Consider the following 12963-nt stretch of genomic DNA (forward strand, 5'->3'; position numbering starts at 1 on the left):
TGTTGTTGGCACACTTTGAAGTAGAATACAAAACCTCTATATAAACAGCAGTCCATTTAACATTTATTTAGTTGTTGCAATCAACTCATTTAAATATTTCAGATCAACAGAAACATTTTAATTATATTAAACAAAGGTAACCGAGGTAAATACAAAATACTTTCAAGTGATGATTTCATTTCTTAAGGATAAAAAGATATCCCCCTACAGCCTTTGGCAATTCAGAGTGGAAACATTTTGTGGAAAATTCACATTGCTATTATCAATATTTCTTGTAACTTTGTAACTGTTCTGAGTGAATTGAGAACATCAGAGACATTAACTGTACCTACTGAGTAGCTACATTTCTGTTATACAACAAGGGAAGACCAAAGGGAAAGCCAAGCAATTGCTTAGTCAGCTCTTTTTCTTCAGTATATTGAGAACACAACACATCTTCTGCTAAAATAAGAGCAAGTCATAAGGTTTCACTGCTGTCTGCAAAGCATGGAAAAAAACCTAAATCCTGGTGAAATTGCTTTGTGTGAAAAATAATCTTGAGCATTGAATCAATAAGATGCTCTAAAGCAGGGGTGGGCAATCTCAGTCCACGAGGGCCGGTGTCCCTGCAGGTTTTAGATCTCACCTTGGGTCAACACACCTGAATCACATGATTAGTTCGTTACCAGGCCTCTGGAGAACTTCAGGACATGTTGAGGAGCTAATTTAGCCATTTAAATCAGCTGTGTTGGTTCGAGGACACATCTAAAACCTGCAGGGACACCGGCCCTCGTGGACTGAGATTGCCCACCCCTGCTCTAAAGACTTGCACCCTGCCATTACTTAACCCAACTTCACTTGCATTTACTAACAAGAATATATATCATTAGTTCATCAAGTTCAATAAAACTAAAATTGAAAATTTGAAGGAAAAAAAAAAACTTTGTTGATGAAGATTTAGCAATTTTATTGTGTTTGTAACTGTATTTGCAACATTTGTAAATCTTCCAAAAGTTATTGTTTTGGAAGATTTTATAAGATAGAATTTTGTTTGGATATATGGTGTTATTAATAAGTGCTCTTATTAATGTAGCTTTATAAAAAATTTTGCTCCTGCAAAAGGAATTTAGGAATTTAGTGTCTTTACATGTGAAGCTAAATACTGAAGTCATCACTTCGTGAACATGCAGGGGCAAGCCCGTCTTGTTGTCATGCATACAAAAGAAATGTTGGAATGTGGTAAGAACAAGAAAATGTTGGGAAAATTAAGAAATGATTCAATGATGAAATTCCATCTTTTAAACTTTGCCCCTTTTGAAGACAGAAAAAGAGCAATAAGTCTGGCATCAGCACAAATCTGTCCAAGCAAGATGAATATCAATATCAGGGCCTCGAACCTAACTGGTGTTTGTTTCCTTTTATGACAGATCTCATTCTTGTTACAAAATGTATGGAGTGAAACTGATCCATGAAACACAGCATTTGTTTATTCCTGTTTGTCAGCGCAATGGCCCTGATATCCTCCTGTAGGTCCTTACCAAGGACAGACTACCCCATCCTTCCTGGTCATCACTTCATGTTCACGTGGAATGCTCCAACTGAGCTGTGTAACATCCACTTTGGTATGCCCCTTGACCTCTCCTACTTCAGCTTTGTCAGCAGCACCCTGAAAACGGTGACCAACCAAAGCATCTCCATATTTTACATTGACCGCTTTGGCATCTTTCCCTATATTGAAGAAGACACTGGAGAAATGCATGATGAAGGTTTGCCGTAAATGATAGACATGCAGGACCACCATGACGATGCTGCAGATGACATCAAGCACTATATTCCCACCGATGGACCTGGCCTGGCTGTGCTTGACTTTGAAGAGTGGAGACCGCAGTGGATTTGAAACTGGGGAAGCAAAGATATCTACCGAGAGGTTTCCATCGAAAAGTTAAAAAAGAAGAATGCTTCACTTTCTGAAGATGAGGCAGAGGAAAGGGCAAAGATTGTGTTTGAAAGAGCAGCCAAGTGGTATTTTGTCTGATCCATCCAAATTGGGAAGAAACTGAGGCCAAAAAGACTTTGGGGTTACTACTTGTATCCTGACTACAACCAGGACATGGTGGGCTTCACTGGAGACTGTCCTGATATTGAGAAACAGAGGAATGACAATCTTTTGTGGCTCTGGAAAGAGTCCACGGCACTCTTTCCTTCCATCTACCTGGAGTTGGTCCTCAAAGACTCCCGGAAAGCTCGTTTGTTTGTTCGCCATCGCATCCAGGAAGCCATGAGGGTATCAACCCTCCCCCAAAGCACATATTCAATCCCTATCTATGCCTACATAAGACCTGTGTACAAGGACAGCGTTGATGACTACATGTCAGAAGTAAGACATCACTGCTCAACACACAGTATTATATTACCTTGAGAAACAATTTGTGCTCTGTATGCCACACCAGTCCTTGATGGAATAAAAGGTATCTGCCATCCAACATAGAATTTAGGGATGAACTATTTTCAGTACAAACTCTAAGTACAAGGCTCTCATTCACAGTAAACTTTGTTCACTAACATCTTCCAGCACTATAGCTCAGGCTTCAGACTATTCAAAAAACTCTTTTTTTCAGGCAGATGTTTTCCTCAATTTTATTCATTCTAATGTCAAAGTAGACAGTGAATCATGGAAAGCTACTTTAGCAGAGCACAGAGTACATGGAAACATACAATTCAGTTTTTTTGTTAGTTTGCTTTTGTTTTTTGTTCTTATGTTTCAATTTTTAAAAGCCTTCAAAAGTGAAACCAGTATTAATTGTCCTGAAGCTACATTCTTCGTTATCCTTATCTTTATAAAAGTTTTAACTCTAATAAGTGTATTATTTACTCACTGGATTAAACTAAAGCTTTAAGGTAACAACAATAAACATGGTTTGTTTACTTACTTTCCCATCAAATCTTCCATTATACTCAGGATTACACCCACGTGCCTGCACTCAGTCTTAAACAATGATTTCATAAAAACCTGTAAAAATACATGACATTTAAAAACACACACACAAACACATGTTATCAGGGAATTAGGTAATTGCTACAAAGTATGTATTTTAGGAAATAGACTTGTTTTAGTCTTATACGTGAATAATGAGGTTCAACTATCAGTCAACATTACCCTGACTCTTTCTGTTCTGTTTGTGCAGTTTGATCTGGTTAACACCATTGGAGAAGCTGCTGCTCTGGGCGCTGCTGGCGTCGTATCTTGGGGAGACATGAATGTCACAGACACAGAGGTAGATTGTACTTTTGATAGGAAATTGGTTGCTTTTAGGTATCTTTCATGCAAGACTTCAATCATAACATTTTAATCAAATGTTCCAATATCCCACAACCCTGCAGGACTCTTGCTTTGATGCACAACATCACTTGGAGCAGGTTATGAACAGGTACATTGTGAATGTTTCCACTGTAACACACCTCTGCAGTGATGCACTTTGCCAGGGCCAAGGTCGCTGTAAAAGGAAGCACTGGGATGATGACGTGTTCCTTCATCTGGACTCACGTCACTACCGGATCAAACAGCAACACCAGGGTGGACCTTTGACTGTGAGCGGTGGTCTCTCACAAGATGACATCAACTGGTTCAACAAAAACTTTGACTGCATGTGCTATACTGACAAGCCATGCTGGTCGGTCATTACGCACAATGTCATTCACGACGCAGTCATCACCACAAGGAACCGTGCTGCTGATAGGACACGCTCCATCCTCCATGTACATTTATATTTGTGTGTCTTGGTGTGGGTGTTTGTGAGTGAGTGAATGTGTTTGTGTATGTGTGTTTGCCTTGGCCCCTGTGGAAAGACATATCATAAGTTTGTTTAAAGGAACTTTTTATTTAATTTCAACAACCTTCTTTCATAAAATATGTCTAAACTAAAAAAGGGTTAAAATGGACTTAACCTGTGTTTTTGTGATTACTTGTCAATTATATACTGATAATTGACACCAAGGATCAGAAAGAACTGGGTATATCCTGTGCCATTTTCCATAATAGCTCTTATCTTGCCACAAGAGGTCACCACAGTAGGAGTTTTTACCAGCACAAGATTCACAACAAAATACTGCCTTATGCTATTATTATTAGGCATTTACACAATAAAAGCCTCCCAAAATTTAATCAATAAAAAATGCAACATTGTGATGCTAAAATTAACAACCTCAGGCCCTGCTACTGGCCCTCGCATTGGCTCTTATCTGCTGTGGTACTTAAAGCCAGCTGGTTAATAAAATACTATGATAACAATTATCAGCTGCAACTAAAATAATTTTTTTTGTCACTGTACTAGTGAGTAGTGAATATAACATGCTTAGGATTAGGATTTTTGAACAATATAGTGTCAGGTGTGTTTTAATAACAGACACGGGTGGTGCTCTTTCTATGACACCAACTTAAGCAACCCCCTTTTCTATCAGAAAAAAGAACATCATTTGATTTCCAAATCAAACTCCTACTGTTATACTTTTTTGCACCTTTTAAAAAGATATGCATTACAAATAACTGGAATAAGCAAGACATTGAACTGAGTTTTAATGAGGTCCAGAACGGGCATTTTTCGTGCACTGAAAAATAAAGTTGCATGCAAGAATACGCATGCTAAAAATTCTACAATTCCATAAATGTTTCTGCCATAAAGAAACAGCAAGAATTACTACTGTGGTATTTCAACCCTAAGTGTTAGAAAAGATGATCACTTATAATAGTGTGAGATTTGAGTAAAAAGTGCTCATATCTTACAGGAAAAGTTTAACTGGGATGCAGAGAGGAAGACTATTACCACACTCACATCCACATGTTAAACACAGGGCTACAGCTGGTTAGATTAGCTTACCATAAAGACTGGAAATAAGTGGAGGCTAACCTGCCTCAATACAACGATTCAAAATGTTAAAGTGACAACAAGATACATTGTCCGCTGTAAAAATGTGCTGTATTGTGGTGTGTGCAGAGTGCAGTACTGAGACATTCACTCATTGTTTAGTTGTGTGAATAACTGAATTCCAGGGCACAGTGACATTTTATGTTAGAACACATGTTTGGCTTCTGTTCACATCCTCTCATCTATATTCAGGACTGGTTCAGAAGAATTCAGTATCTGCCTGCCTGTTGTGGGCTGCATGAATATTTTATGTCTGGGTTCTCTTCCTGGTTTCTGCTGTAGTTTGAAAGTTTAGCAACCATTTGAAATTCTGAGCTTTTTTCCTTCTTTGTTTTGTTTTGTTTTTTTAATGTTGCTTTGTAGATTTTTCTCTACAATCTTTGATTCTTACACAGGTAATTAGAATGTGATCAGAAATAAACTGCTGTAGAAAAACAATAGGCACTACTTTTTTATTACTTAGAGTCATGTGTAGACCTGTACACCAATTCAGATGAAATTACATAAAACAACACTGTCATCAAACAAAACAGACAAACAAAAGTAAGACTCTATATGCAGGCTGGTACTTTTCAAAACTTTGTATTACCAGATAATTATTGGTGATTTGCATATCACCTTAATGTTGCAGCTAGATTATACACTGCTGGTTAGCTTTATATATAAAAATACATCTTATAGTTTTACTAGATTTGGATTTAAAGACTGTAAAAAAAAAAAAAAAAGAATAACTAAACCAGGGGTCCTGTTCTCCTCTTCACTGGTATCCCAGCACTGGTTTACTTATCTTGCAGGTGCGTCTTCAACATTTGAACTAGAGCTCCTTAACAGCTGACAGACATTTATGATCAAAAACATAATACTGAATCACAGTGTAACAGCTGTCCTCTCTGAAATCTAGCTAAGTGACCTTACAATTACATGCACAGACATAATCAAAGGATTGGATACATAACTACTTTGCAGCTTCGTGCAGTGATTTACACAGTCAGACAAATTCTGCGACTATTTTAATAATTTTAAAAAATAAACAAATACATCCAACACTGTTAACTAAACCTCAGCATATTGTCTCCAAACTGTCTCGTGGTTACAGTTATGGGTTAGGTGACAGAGGGGAAAGTTGAACAAGACAGGTGAACATAATTTTGTCACTCTTTGGTGATATTATTTCCATCCTGAGGCCTCACTGTACATGTATAAACTGTCGAAAAAGAACACACCCAAAATCTGACTGATCCACAGTCTCTTCCTGGTAGAGCCGTCACCCTTTGTGCTTTGGCAGTCTGGTCCCAGCCTGGCCCAGCTTGGCTCAGCTCAGCTGCCTGTATAATCTGTTCTGTCAGATGGAAACTGTCGTCCGGGGGTAATAAGAGCTTTATTGTCCTGATTCTTCTGCTTTGTTGGGGATTGCAGAGCATTTCTAGGTCACTGGCTGTGACTGAATGTTCTGCTGACCATACTGATGCTTCACTGAGGAAACGCACTCGCTTCCCATGCTGATCCTACCCCACCCTTTCACCCAGCACTTTTGGGGGAACACAATTAGAAATCCAGTTCCAGCAACAACAGCCAGATTGCAATTTACCAAAGGATCCCAGCTTCTGTTTTCTGTCAGAGCAGATACATTATGGATACTGACTCACAATTAATAGGCTCTTTCATTGTGATAATTGGACAGAAAGGCCCCATGATCCTTTCCCCCACTTTTCTCCTCATAATTCTCTTCTTTCACCCTGTTCTCTTTCAGATAGGTTAAGCACACATTTATGTTCCCACCTTAGATTTGGATGCTACAACCAGAGGTATCAGTTATTCCTGATGATCGTAAGCTATTTAGCAGTATCTTGCATGTAAAAATGTGAACCTAACATATAATACTGAAACTGTAGCTAAATGAAATGTTTTTGTTAAAAACTGGAGCCAAAGTTCTGCTAAAAAATTACAAATTTTGTTACAGTGGTCACTAAGTCAGATTAGGCAATTATCAAGTCATAAAATGTTGGCTGTTCCTGACTGAGACCCAAAAAGTTACCTGTCTTTCACAAGGTATGAGGTCCTAATAAAAAAGGAGGCTGTGATAAAAACTGATGCAGTTTTTATGCAGTCTGTGTGATACAGACTGTGTGATATTATTTGATTTCACAGATCAGTCTACCTGTCAAGATCAATGCTCTTTTGATTTGTTAAAGCAAGCAGCAACCTGCAGGCTCCCAAAGTGAGTCATTCTCCATAGACTTGGATGTCAAAATGTCACCTTTACTACGTTTGTGGTCTTATGCGGTATTTTTTTCACTCTCGGTCTGAAAGTCTCTATTTTTTCTCTCTTCCTCAATCCCAGAAGCCCATTCTGCCTTGATTGGTGCACACAATCTCACTATTGTGACACCTCTAGCTAAACTCTTCCCAGGCGTCTGCTATAACCAGCTTTGTTGAAGCATGTACCAAACATGCTGCTAGGAAGGAATTATGCAAATGTGTTCCATGGGAAAAAACATACCAAAAGAAAAGCCTGCCAATAAGGCATATCAGGCAGTGAGAGTGATTTTGGGAGAAAGTCTCTTTGGCCTTTGCAACTTTGCAAATGTTTTACATATGAAGCGAAAGCTTTAATACTCCAAAGGAAAGAGAAAGCCCTGAAAAGCATAATATAGTCTCTCTTTGTGTATTGTCATTCAAAGCAGCAAGTGGTCCTGAGGATATAATGAAACAACTAGATTTAACACAGCCTAAAACGAGAATGCAGATTGTTGAACAAAACACCATCTGCATACATATTTCAGAAAATATTCCTTTTAGCACGATTAGTGTAACATATAGGTTCTTGCAATAAGAGTATGGTGTAACCTGGGCTATTAGTGTTAATGTACAAAACAAATACAGCTATACATTCATCGATCCATCCATTCATTCTCTTCTACTTATCCAATTCAGGGTCGTGGTGGGGCAAGAGCCATGCCATAGGGAATAGAGTGCACCATGGGCAAGTTGTCAGGCAGTTGCAGGGCCAACACAGAGAGAGAGAAAGTCAAATCTTGAAGTTTCTCTTCTTTGTCTCTTTGTTCTCTGGATGTGGAAGCCAGCAGCAGACTGTGCCAATAAGTGTCACATCAGTTAGCAGACTTATAGTTTTTTTTGATAGCTTAGCTTAGCTCATAACCAACTTGCTAGCAGCATGGCCTCTTCACCTGCCCCTTCTGCACAGTTCTGATCATTGTGTCAGTTTGTTTGTTTAGTTACTCCTTAGCCTCCTTTAGTAATAACGATACTTGTAATAAATGTAGCCTGTTTGCAGCTCTGAAGGCCAGGATCACTGAATTGGAGACCCAGCTTCGCACCCTTGAAAATCCCATAGCTAGCCAGGCCCCTGTAGCCAGCTCGGCTAGAGGCAGCATAGCCCCTGTTAACTCTCCCACGGTAGATGCCACCCACTACTTTAATCACACTCTAGATTTTGTTCTAACATATGGCATAGAAACTGAACATTTAACAGTATTTCCTGAAAACCCTCTTTTGTCTGATCATTTCTTAATACATTTAAATTTACAATAATGGCAACAGTAGTGGGGAAAAGACTTCATCACAGTAGATGTCTTTCTGAAAGTGCTGCAATTAAGTTTATTTTATTTTTTATTAAGTTTATTTTATGATTATCTTGTTAATAATTTTACTTCTTCACTATCTATGACTCTGGATACTGTAGCTCCTGTGAAAAAGAAAGCATTGGAAGTACTTAACTCCCTGGTATAACTCTCAAATGCACACCTTAAAAAAGTCAGAGCTCTGTTAAGCCAAGTATTCCTTTAATATTAACTAGTAACGATTTCATGAATTTCTTCACAAATCAAATTTTAACCACTAGAGTAAAAAAAAGTTACTCACGACCATCTCCAGATATAACATTATGTACAGATACTTTCAGTGCCATTGATATTTATTTAGGTCTGTTGAGGCAGATTAAGTTGCTTGTATGCGTGATGTCAGGGTGATGGTTACACATAAATTCACCTGTGTAAATGAAGTAAAGAGCAGAGCCAATCATTAGATACATTTGAACATTGCTATCTTAACTAGATTAGGGAGATTTTAACTGCTTGCTCTATAACCAGGACAAAAAAAAATACAGAAACATGGACCTGGCAATTTGGTAGCAAGCCGTGTCTTCATGTTTTTATGATAGTTAGCTTTATAGCTGTTTTGCTTAAGACCACCAAACTTCTTGTGCTTTGCAAAATCCTGGATAAGTAGTTTGGTTACTTTGGAAGCCTGGCTCCCCTCCACCAGTCAGAGGCAGCAGTTCCAGCCCTCCCAGGATATCTTTCTTATCCCAGAAAACAGCCCTGGGAGCAATTGGGAGAAGGTCAGTGAGCAGCTTGTTCAATACTGAAGCCTGTGTACCCATCACCCCTTTGTTTCTGAATGAATGGTGCTGTCTAGTTACTGAAGCAGCAACAGGGGCTGCCAGCTTCATTTACAAAAGACTTAAACATGCACATTTTGTGCCAGAGAACAAATCCAAGGCAAACTGGTGATTAGAGAAGAATTTGGTTTACATGAAAAGAGCCTCATCAGGATCATTCTGCTATGAACACAATTAAACAAGAATGTTATGCCATTAGCAGAGGACAAATGCTATAAATAGAAATTCACTGTTAATTGAAATGATGAGATGAAAGTAAAGATTTTTAAGAAAATAAAAAGACTTTTGGGCCAACAATGAACCACTGAATCATAATGAAATAGCTCACATTTACTAAGTTTGGTGAGCCCCACATTTTCCTTTTAGTTTCACCATCAGGTTAATATCTACAGTGCTCATCATAAATGAGTACACCCCCTTCAAAAAGTATGAATTTAATCAGTAGCTCAATGAACAAAAGAACAATTTCCAAAATTTTCACAAGGCTGAGTTTTATTGAACACTTGTTTAATTCCATAACATGAAATTGAGGTTAATAATATAACTTAGATCACAAAATCTTCAGTTTTACTAAAATTGGTTGAAGCAAAAATGAATACCCCCCTGCAACAAAAACTACTACATCTAGTATTTTGTATGACCAGCGTAATTTTCAAGGACAACACCAAGTCTTCTAGGCATGGAATGAACAAGTTGCAACATCTATCTTTTTCCATTCTTCAAGAATATCTTCTTTTAGAGCCTGGATGCTGGATGGAGAGTGATGCTCAACTTGTCGCTTCAGAATTCCCCACAGGTGTTCGATTGGGTTCAGATCAGGAGACATACTTGGCCATTCAATCACCTTTAACCTGTTCTTTCTCAGAAATGCAACAGGAGCTTTAGATGTGTGTTTTGGATCATTGTCGTGTTGGAAAAGTGCATGACAACCAAATACACGGAGTGATGGCAGCATTTTCTTCTTCAAAATAGAGCAGTACATTGTTGAGTTCATGATACCATCAATGAAATGCAGCTCCCCAACACCAGCAGCACTCATGCAGCCCCACATAAGGACACTGCCACTACCATGTTTCACTGTAGGCACCATGCATTTCCCTTTGAAATCCTCATCTTTATGACGCCATACAGTTTTGAAACCATTATTTCCAAAAACAGTGATCTTTGTCTCATCACTCCAGAGTATAGAGTCCCAGTAGTCTTCATCTTTTTCAGCATGGGCCCTAGGAAATTCTAGGTGTGTTTTTTTGTGCATGGCCTTTAGGAGAGGCTTCCTTCATGGACGATACCCATGCATGCCATTCCTCTGCAGTGTGCGCCGGATGGTGTCACGGGAAACGGTCACTCCAGTTTGGCTTTCTACTGCTTTAGCTAACTGCAGTGAACTTCCATGGTGATTTTCTTCAACCGTTTTCATCAGGAGACGCTCCTGTTGAGATGTTAACTTCTGTGGACGGCCTGGACGTCTCTGTAAGATGGTTGCACGTCCATCTTTTTTACATTTTTGGATCACTTTTGCTACAGTATTTTGACTGATATGTAAAGCTTTGCTGATCTTCTTGTAGCCCTCACCTTTTATGTGTAAAGAAATGATTTCCCTTCTCAGATTTTGTGAAATTTCTCTTCCACGTGGAGCCATTGCTGGCAGCATGAAATGGGAAGGGCTTTTTTTTGTTAAGTAATGCCCTTTTATCATCACCTGTCTGCTGGACACCTCTTAAATGAATCATTAGACTCACCTGTGGTTGAATGCCTGTTAATTCGAATTTTGTAGTCTTAAGTGTGGCATTTCTCCTAAGACTATAACTGGGGTGTACTCATTTTTGCAACATGGGCTTGAATGAGTTTGTTAGGAAAATCACTTTTTTGTGTGTGCAAATTAACAAATCTTGTTTGCAATCAATGGCCCACATTTGTGGGAGTATTTTGTATTATAGTATCTCATAGAAAATGTTGATTCTGAAAGGAAACTAAAGGTTTTCTGACAAATGTAGAGGGGTGTACTCATTTATGCTGAGCACTGCATATTTCTCAATGCTTGAGTTCATATGAGAATAGATCTAAAATTATCCCATGTTGGAATACAGCTAACCAACAGACTTTATATAAGATTGACATACATTTTTGGTCTGAAAAATGAAGCCAGTGTGCAAGTGCTCTAAACCCTCTTTCCAATGGCCGTCAGATTCTATCAAAGTAAACTAATGAGCACAAAGCCTCAAACGCTTTTTTCAAGCTTTATGAAATAAAGTTTGCATTAAAAGTAAGGAAATTTGTGTGATTTTTGTTTTAACAATGTTTTTGTCATGGTCCCTCTGTTCTCCCTGTATTTCTGCCAAAGTTTGTTTTCCTCTGTCTCTGTTCTTTATGTCTGTTCTCTGGGGCAATGCTTTTTCAGATTCCCACTCTTGGCTCCACACACCTGACAGTAATCAACCAACTGCGGCCCATGAGCTTGTCAGAGGCCCCTAGAGAGATGGTTACATGGTGAAACTGTGTAACTGTTTAACTGTGAATGAGCACAAGTGCGCTCATGCACACAGGTGTTCACTGACACACTATCTTCCTTGGCTGCTGCCTCTAAGCATACTGTTGTTACCGCGTTGTTGGTCTTGTGTGCCACTCAGTAACATTCAGTATTTGTTATTTAAGGTTATTCATGCTTATCTCGGTTGTTGCTGTGGTTTTGCTACTGTGTTGTTCTTTTTTGCTTGTTTTCTTTTTTTTCCCAGCAGGAAAAAAAAGCAGATTTTTAGTGTCTTTTCTCTCTTTTCCTCTTCTCCTCTGTTTATCTTTCCCTCTCCTTTTCTTGAACTTTCTCTTTCCTGTCCCCTGGTCCTGTCTGTTCCGCTTGAAATACCTTACAAGTTAAATAAATAAATAAATAGTAAAGAGCAATCAAATGGACTAGTATGACAAAATTGTAATGATCCACTTGGGAAAATAAAATCTGGCATTTTTATTGGCCTTCAGACAATAATTCTGATTTCTACAGTGCCGAATGGGACAGGCAACAACTGAAAAAAAGAAGAGGGACCTGAAATCTGTAGGCCCTGCCTCCCATTCTACTTTTAAATACTCTAGGAGCAACAAATAAGCCTGCAGTCTGAGAGTGAAGTGCTCTAATGGGGTGATATGGTACTATAAGGTCATTACGATAAGATGGGGCCTGATTATTTAAGACCTTGTATGTGAGGAGCAGGATTTTGGATTCTATGCTGGATTTAACGCAGAGTCAACGAAGAGAAACCAATATAGGAGAAATCTGCTCTCTCTTTCTAGTCCCTGTCAGTACTCTTGCTGCAGGATTTTGGTTTAACTGAAGGCTTTTCAGGGCCCGGATGGCTTGGGGATAGAAGCTCCTCTTGAGTCTCTCTGTCCTTGCCCGGATGATGCGGAACCTTCTACCGGATTGCAGAAGTTGGAACAGTTTGTTGCCAGGATGGGACGGGTCCTTCAGTATCTGCGCTGCTCTAGTCCAGCATCTCCTGGTGTAGGTGTCCTGAAGCGGGGGGGGGAAGCAATCCTGCAGCAGCATTCTGCTGTACAGATCACTCTCTGAAGAGCTTTTTGGTCCTTAACACAGCTGTTCCCAAACCAGGATGTGATATTCTGTGTGAGGATGCTCTCCACAGTGCCTGT

The 12963-nt window shown here is 39.0% G+C and overlaps 1 pseudogene; it reads left to right on the forward strand.

Moving 5' to 3' along the window:
- The first annotated feature begins 1486 nt into the window (after nucleotides 1-1486).
- On the forward strand, nucleotides 1487-3806 carry LOC134631771 (hyaluronidase PH-20-like; annotated as a pseudogene).
- The last annotated feature ends 9157 nt before the right edge of the window (nucleotides 3807-12963 follow it).

The sequence above is a fragment of the Pelmatolapia mariae genome, linkage group LG7 (genome assembly GCF_036321145.2).
Source record: "Pelmatolapia mariae isolate MD_Pm_ZW linkage group LG7, Pm_UMD_F_2, whole genome shotgun sequence".
Taxonomy (NCBI): Eukaryota; Metazoa; Chordata; class Actinopteri; order Cichliformes; family Cichlidae; genus Pelmatolapia; species Pelmatolapia mariae.